The following is a 7,638-nucleotide window of genomic DNA, read 5'->3' as shown; positions in this document are numbered from 1 at the left end:
CAAATTGGTGCATAAGACTAATGGCATCCATAGAAAACACCTAAATAAAGTACAGAAAAAATATCAATGTCATTTGTCTACTATGGTGGAACTACAACTTTTGTTAAGTATTTATAGTAGGAAAACATTCAGGGCATTAGTACTAGCATATTTGTTCAGCACCTATGTTATGGCTGATCAGTATTATATATCTTTATGCTAATGAAGCAAAACAAATCATGTTTTTGGAAAAAAATCTTATTTATTGATTATATGGCATTTCATTGGTACATATCACAAATTGAAATTTGATCAAGCAAGAAGAGGAACTAGCATAAAGTAACCAGTGGTGTTTGCAAGGCCTTACAGAACAGACGCTTCAATGCCATTTTCTAAATAAACAAATTAGTCAAATCTCAGAAGAATTTTATTGAAGAAGAATATCTAAAGTCAATTATGTTTCTGCAGTAAACCACAAAAGTCATTCAGATTTGTATGGTCAGCATCGGTGTACACAACCTGGACATAGTCACAGTGCTTTGGCATAAATTCATTCAGACTTCATTAGTGTCATAATAAAACCACCTACAGTCACATTAGTGGCATTATTCATTCAGAATCATCACTTTCTGAGGTGAATCTGTTGGTTGTTATCAGGAGTACTGTTCATCTTCCGGCGAGTCCCTTGTCTGAATTGTGTGAGCAAGATCTTCTTAAATGTAGCTGGTGTCAGATTGTGAAATCCAGGTACCTGAAACATTTCATAACATCTTTAGAAACTTGTTAGTCAAAAGTTATGAAACACACACATATAAATTTACAAATGTTTAAAGTTGTTTTCTCAAACAGTGAGGTATTGACAATTTATCTTGCAACTGATATTTAACCAATCTTTGAACATGTAAATAAGCCATTGCAAACAGAAAAGTGTTCAGAAAATACAAAAATGTATGCGGTCTTCGAAAACAATACCACAAGGTCACCTGAATTTTGCTTGAGTGTTTGCATTACATCAAAATGTAAGGAAGGGTAAACAAGACTATGCAAAACTAAGTTACATAGGTTCTTATACATAAATACATAAATGCAACTATTCATAATTATCAAAACACATGTCATGTAAGTGATCTCAAAATACAACATAATGAGCGAGTGAGTTGGTATAGTTTCATGCAGCTTGTTAGCAATATTCAAGCTATGGGCTTCACACATTGTACCCATGTGGTGAATTGAACCCGGGTTTCAGAGACTGTTTCACCCACTAGGCTACCCTTGCACACCAAATACAAAAGAAAGTATATTAGGAATTCAGACAATAGATATTCTCACCAAATTCATTAATTCATTAATGGAAGCTATATTGAAATTCAAATTTTGACAAATTAGGATGAGACTGTAGAAGCATTTATCTAAGTTATTATGGATATTAAATATCTACCGTTAATTGGTAGTCCATCATAGACAGTGATAAGAAATTCAACTGAAAAGTATGTATATTACATTAAAGGGGCCGGTCATGTATTACCGGTATGTTCTGATTCATTTTTGACACAACCCTCACTGAAAGAAAATGCAAAGCACTTTATATTTTATTGTCCGTTTTGTCAAAAGTCTCCCCTAGAGACTCTCACATTTTGGGGTGACCCTCCCTGTTTGTTCTGATCTGAATTCAAATATTCATGACTCATTATCATATTTTATCATTCATCCTATCTATTTTGAAAATTAACTAAATGAAGATTAACAATAACATGCAAATCTGCCAAAAAATTAGCCTGGCAAAGTTTAAATTAATCATAATTACTGTTATAAAGTTTTGGATCCATCGTCTGTTTCTAAATACAGTGAAACCCAACTTTGACTTGTGTGGCATTGTTGAATCATCTACCCAATGTTCTTTATGCATTGATATGCATCTGCACAGAGTGGTCAAAGTCTGTGTCTGACACATAGTGTGCTACAAGGGAGACATCAGTTTGTGTCTAGCCAAACTGTCTGATAATCTCAAGGGCTGCCTTGGTAGCATCAAGGGATGTAGCTAATCCTAAATAAACAAAAAACAAGTGACATCATCTCTTCTACAGAACACATGATCAAAGCCTGCCCCACCTTTGATGTTTATTACCTTGCTACTCTAAAAACAGCTAATTAGCAAAATGAACTCAATGTCAACTCATTGTGGACTAGGGATTAACAGGGCAATTAGTGTCGGGTGGGTATTAGTACTTGCAATTGTCTGTTAATTACTTAATTGAGTAGTGACGGCTTAGTCAGTTGTGCCTTTACAACTGCTATTCAATTATCGAGTCAGTTTACTATGTAACATGCTTCTTGGGACCAAGGAAATGTATCTTGCTGGATAACAGTTTTTTTCTAATTTATCAGAGATCAGAAATAATAATAATGACGTATTTGATGTGCATTTCTTTGTTGTGTTCACTAGGATGATGGTGATGGTGTTTGAATTATTAGACACTATTTATTCCAAAAGAGGAATAGGGTTGGTGAAGAGGCAAAGCTTATTTGAACAAAATATATATTGAATAAACAGAAACTGTACAAAAAACAGATTAACTGTATCTACAGTTGAAACTATCATGATGCAAATTTTCACTGAATCAAAGTCATATCTTTTCAAGACTCAGATCAGGTTGTAGTGATTGAAGGTCACATTAAACTTGCTAATTTCAAATCATTCATCCCACACTTATGATTTGGTTTGCTGTTTTATGCCGCACTCAAGCAATATTCCGGCTATATGTAAATAATCGAGTCTGGACTGAGTTACTATTTCCCTTTATAGTATAACCCTCTCTTACAACTAGCATAGGTTGATGGGGACCAATTCCAACCCGGAATCCCCAAATGAGTGGGTATGGTTTTACGCTGTTTTTAGCAAACAGCACTTCAACCACTAGGCTACCCCACCGCCAAAATTCCCAACATGATAAAGTTGTCATCACGATATTCTTCAACAAGTTCAAGTGAAAATATCCACACCTTTCAAATGTCTTATCTTCCACTTCACAATGTTCACTGTTGCAAAACTCCTGTCAATTAATTTGTTCTTGATTATTCACACCTGCAAAAGTAAGTTTAGTCGGTACGGTATGAACTAAAAAAATGAGTCACTATAGAGTATCTAGATGAAGGAATATAAATAAGCAAACATATTTCTACATCATATACATTAGCAAGGATTAACATAAGTTAGGTAGATTGCTTATCCTACAAAAATTAAATCACACATTTACTTACATATATAAAACAGAATAAGTGGCTTACAGAAGATAAATAACTTTAATACGTGATCAATATTATTAACATATTCCTTACCTGAATCAGAGACCATATAACAGTCTATGTATTATGGTCTCTGTCTGAATATGTCACGTCTTCAGCTCCCTGCAATCGAGGTTGTGAAACATTTCTGCTGTAGGAATATTACATCCGCTGGGATATCCCTTGTCACACTGCCTGGCATGGTAGGCAAACGCATATTCCATACACCACATAGGTATACTTCCTAATACACACTGTCGAAATCCCCGCGGCTCCCAATATGGCCTGTATGAACTGTAATCGGCCAACCTCGTCTCTTTCCGTAACTGCTGCAGAAATGACCGCTCGTCATTCGTGACCAACTCGTGTTATTCCGGGACAAGCAAGTCTACCCATAATTCCCTGTATGGCCGAGGGCGCCATTTTGGAACACAAATGTAAACAAACACTCAAACCTCGTGTAATCGATGTACACCGTGATGCTTGATTGCGATATGCTTACCTCGTGTATCGATACATTGTTCTCAATCACCTCTAACTCGGAAATCCCGGTCGAAATCCACCTGAGCCATCCACAACGAGGACGTCAAGTATTTCGAAAACTCGATTGACAGCCGAAGGAAGGAAGAGCAGCTTGCAGATGCCAGGTACGTAGCAGGGCTTCGAGACATAATGTTCCATGATTTCTATACAGAGATCTTATGGAATGGATTGATTTAGATATTTTCCTGATCTCCATGTTACTACTGTAAACGTCAAGGGCCGTTTTAGTTTTGTTGTTTTCGGAAACCCTTTGTTATTAATATGATCAAGTGTTTGTTGTGACTTGATATTTCTATTTGGGATTGCATAAGAACTACAGGTGCAGGACTTTTAAGGGTCGTGTCCTTATTCTCAACATAACGCTGGGATTTGATGATGAGGGTTAGTTACCAAGGGTATAAATCTGGCAAAGTGCATGTCAAACAAAACATGGCATTCAATTCCAATCATGTGTTGCCACCTGAACCACCTGAAAGTGAGATATGGATTACAATGAATAATGACAGCTTATCAATCTTTAACAAATTCACACTGAAACATTGAAAGGATAAAGACAAGTTAGTTGTTTTCTGTTTCAGCATGTTCAGGGTTTGTGGGGAGGTTCACAGACATCCTCAGGGAGGATACCAAGTATTGAGTGAGTATTTTTGTTTGTGATAAATACAAACTACATGTATTCATCATGGTATATTTCAATGTAATGTGAAACATCACACTCACAATAGTCCAGCTCTGTGATGGCAGCCTGTAAATAATTGAACATGGACCAGGCAATCTAGTGATTGTTATTTTCAGCAAAGATCCATGCCCTCAGAGTATGATGACAACCTAGTCTGACCACTCAATTCATTAGTTGATTAGGGTTTGCACTTTCAGTCCACTAGTCCTAAAATGATAGCATATAGCAATACCTTTAAAATGTCAAAATGACTAGTGCCAATTTCTAACCCTGGTGTTTGGATGTTGTGTTTGTGTGTGTATGTATGAGTGTATTTAGGTTGGTTTGTTGTTTAACGCCGCACTCAGCTATATGACGGCGGTCTGTAAATAATCGAGTCTGGACCAGACAACCCAGTGATTCATATCATGAGCATCGAGCCACGGAATTTAGATCAATGACATGCATCAACCAAGTCAGAGAGTCTGACCACCCGATCCCGTTAGTCGCCTTTTACGACAAGCATAATGGCCTTTTACGGCAAGCATGGGTCTACCCCGGAATCTTCACGGGTCGAGTGTATTTAACTTAAATCATGAATCTTATACTTGTTTCTCTGTGCTTTTACTATGTAACCCAAATTTTCTCTGGAATAATAAAGTATTCTCTTATTTATATCATTTCTGAACAAAGTGTCATATCAAGGTTAGATCTCTGTCAAAACAGTGCCATGGAAAAGCCAAACAAATAGCCGAGAAATAAAAGTAAATACTGCATTGCATTAATCTGCATTTCAAGAAAATGTGGCAATAATTCATGGAATGATATTCACCTCGGTGAGGATCTCTCTGCATTGTCGAACAAGTTATTTCCTATGTAATGTATGTGTTGAATGACCCTGACTTTGTTGTCAAAATATTGTTTTAACATTTGTTAAATATGGGGATAAATGTCATCTCTGAATGTTTGACATGAATTATTATGATTAGGGTAGTTCTAAGTCGGAATCACAACCGGGGTTTTTTCATTTGAATCAAATGTACAACATGTACAGTTTGGACATTTCTGTGATGTGAATGCTACTTATGTTTGTAGAATGTCCAGATGAATAAAAGAGACAGTCATCCGTGCAGCATCAATGCAAAGAAAGACCATAGAAGAGCAACAGTGAGTGGTAAATATTTTGAAATTATTCTGTTTGGTTCATATGGTTATTTTGCAAATATGTCTTCAGTTTGTTCCTTATCGCTGTAGGCACGGATGTCCTATTATCTAAGGCACTACAATTTTCTGTGCAGAGTTGCATCTCTTGGGCTTAGCAGAAACCTATAGTCATGGGTTCAAATCCTGGTTCTCCCCGATTATGTTGCTAGGTTTGTCAGCATTATACACATACTCGTGGGATTCATCAAAGACCTGCATCACTTAGGACTTTCTTCCCACATCAAACTAACATGCGGTGATATATCTGGAATACTGTTCAAAGCAGTGTTAAAGCCAAATCATTTATTTAACCACTGCATCCAGCAATAGTTTGGCTATATGACAAGGATTGTGAAGATATATTTTTCCATGTTGATGAGTTGAAACAATCACTAAATGACATCTCTTTAAAAGATTCCCAGCATTCCAAGCCTCATTAATAGATAAGGTTGTGATTGAGTAGGCTCATTGATCACATGTAATCATACCACAGTGATGTGGGATATTGTCCATAATAGTTATCATCGGTTTGTCTGGACCGAGTTCATAACATTAGTCACTGGTTTGTCTGGTTGAGATTTGAGATGTGATTATCTTAAATGTTTAGCATATAACAAGACTCTCATATGACAACTTAAGTGATTTTGCTGCCTTCTATCTGTAAGTACATGTGGCAACAATTCTTTTTGATTGCTAAAATCTTTTTACATAATGCTGCAGAAACTGAAGTCCTGCTTGAGATCCCTGGATGAGTACTCCAGGTTGACAGTCTGGAAGGACCAGACAAGGGAGTCCTAAACAGAGGCTGCACCCCTTCAGATATCAGAGGTGATTTGCAGACAGCGATGATGAGGGTCCTGTTATTTCAATGGAGGCCGACCGAGAAATTGTATGCCAAATGGTACTGGGACACACAAAGGCTGGTCTGGCTAATGTGAGAAGACCAACCAATGCCAAGCTGGAGTGTAATTCTTCCAGGACATTCAGGAAATTCTTGTAAACACTTGAAAGGAATGATAAATGGGACTTATTGTCTTTAAATGTGGACCCAAACACCAAATGGAAAGTTCACAATTCTACTAACACAATGCAGCAGAGATAGAGTCTAACTGTTATCCCCTCATCCTGGTTCCTGTTCATCCATGGCAATATAGAAAGAAAAGGAGGATTGAGGGAAAGTAAGTTATCTGAACTGGTGAACATAATCCGTAGGTACTGTCAAGCGAACAGTTATCACACTCTGTTATGAGTATTGAAGAATAGGATGAAATTGCATTCTGCATCAGGAACCATCATGTGAACACTGTTCAATGTGCGATATACTATAGGCATATGAATAAAAGAAATTGATAATTTGATTGTTGCTTATGTTTCATTTACCAGCTGTGTAATTGGGGATGTTTCATGATTTTGCCTCAGTTTAATAGCCACACTTATCTTATGAAACCATGCATTGCTTGGGCATCTCAAGATAAATAACACATGTTTCCTTTGCTCTGAAAACGTCTGATGACATATTGATCTGTTATGTCAAAGGTTAAAGTCACAACCAGACAAAAAGTTTGTTTGTGGTCTAACTCTTCCTTTGGGCAGGGGTCGAAGTTGGAAAAAGGTCGTGTGTGATCTATATATACTACATTTTCCCTTAAATTGCCTTTTCTACAGAAGTCTTTGTAACTCTTATACATTTACTGGTTACATTACTTCCATATTTTGGTCAATGATATGTTGAATTCTACCAAAGGACTGCATATTTGGTTTATGTGCCGGATAGCTCTTTGAAATGTTTTTGAAATATTTATCACTGATATTGAAGGTCAAATTCACACTCAAAAGTGATAACTTAGTTGAAGTGTAAGATCAAGGCAACAGTGAAGGGGTCATTCATAAAGTATTTCTGCAATTATAACAAAAATGCCTATTTCTGGAGATATTTGTGAAGTATTAAGCACATCGTTGTTATATTATTTGAA

The 7,638-nt window shown here is 36.6% G+C and overlaps 2 long non-coding RNA genes across 2 annotated transcripts; one reads left to right on the top strand and one right to left on the bottom strand.

Annotated features, from left to right (window-relative positions):
• Positions 1–310: 310 nt before the first annotated feature.
• Positions 311–3,461, bottom strand: LOC139469153 (uncharacterized). The gene is made up of 3 exons (XR_011653708.1): positions 3,316–3,461; positions 2,980–3,061; positions 311–730 (listed from the first exon to the last, which is right to left on the bottom strand). It is a non-coding gene; the product is annotated as an uncharacterized lncRNA (long non-coding RNA).
• A 323-nt stretch (positions 3,462–3,784) lies between these two features.
• On the top strand, positions 3,785–7,285 carry LOC139468936 (uncharacterized). Its single transcript, XR_011653702.1, has 4 exons — positions 3,785–3,908; positions 4,383–4,441; positions 5,558–5,629; positions 6,386–7,285. It is a non-coding gene; the product is annotated as an uncharacterized lncRNA (long non-coding RNA).
• The last annotated feature ends 353 nt before the right edge of the window (positions 7,286–7,638 follow it).

This window comes from Haliotis cracherodii, unplaced genomic scaffold (genome assembly GCF_022045235.1).
Source record: "Haliotis cracherodii isolate W230 unplaced genomic scaffold, xgHalCrac1.p SCAF_2, whole genome shotgun sequence".
Taxonomy (NCBI): domain Eukaryota; kingdom Metazoa; phylum Mollusca; class Gastropoda; order Lepetellida; family Haliotidae; genus Haliotis; species Haliotis cracherodii.
Note: the sequence above shows the minus strand (reverse complement) of the source record. Positions and strands in the feature narration are given on the sequence as shown.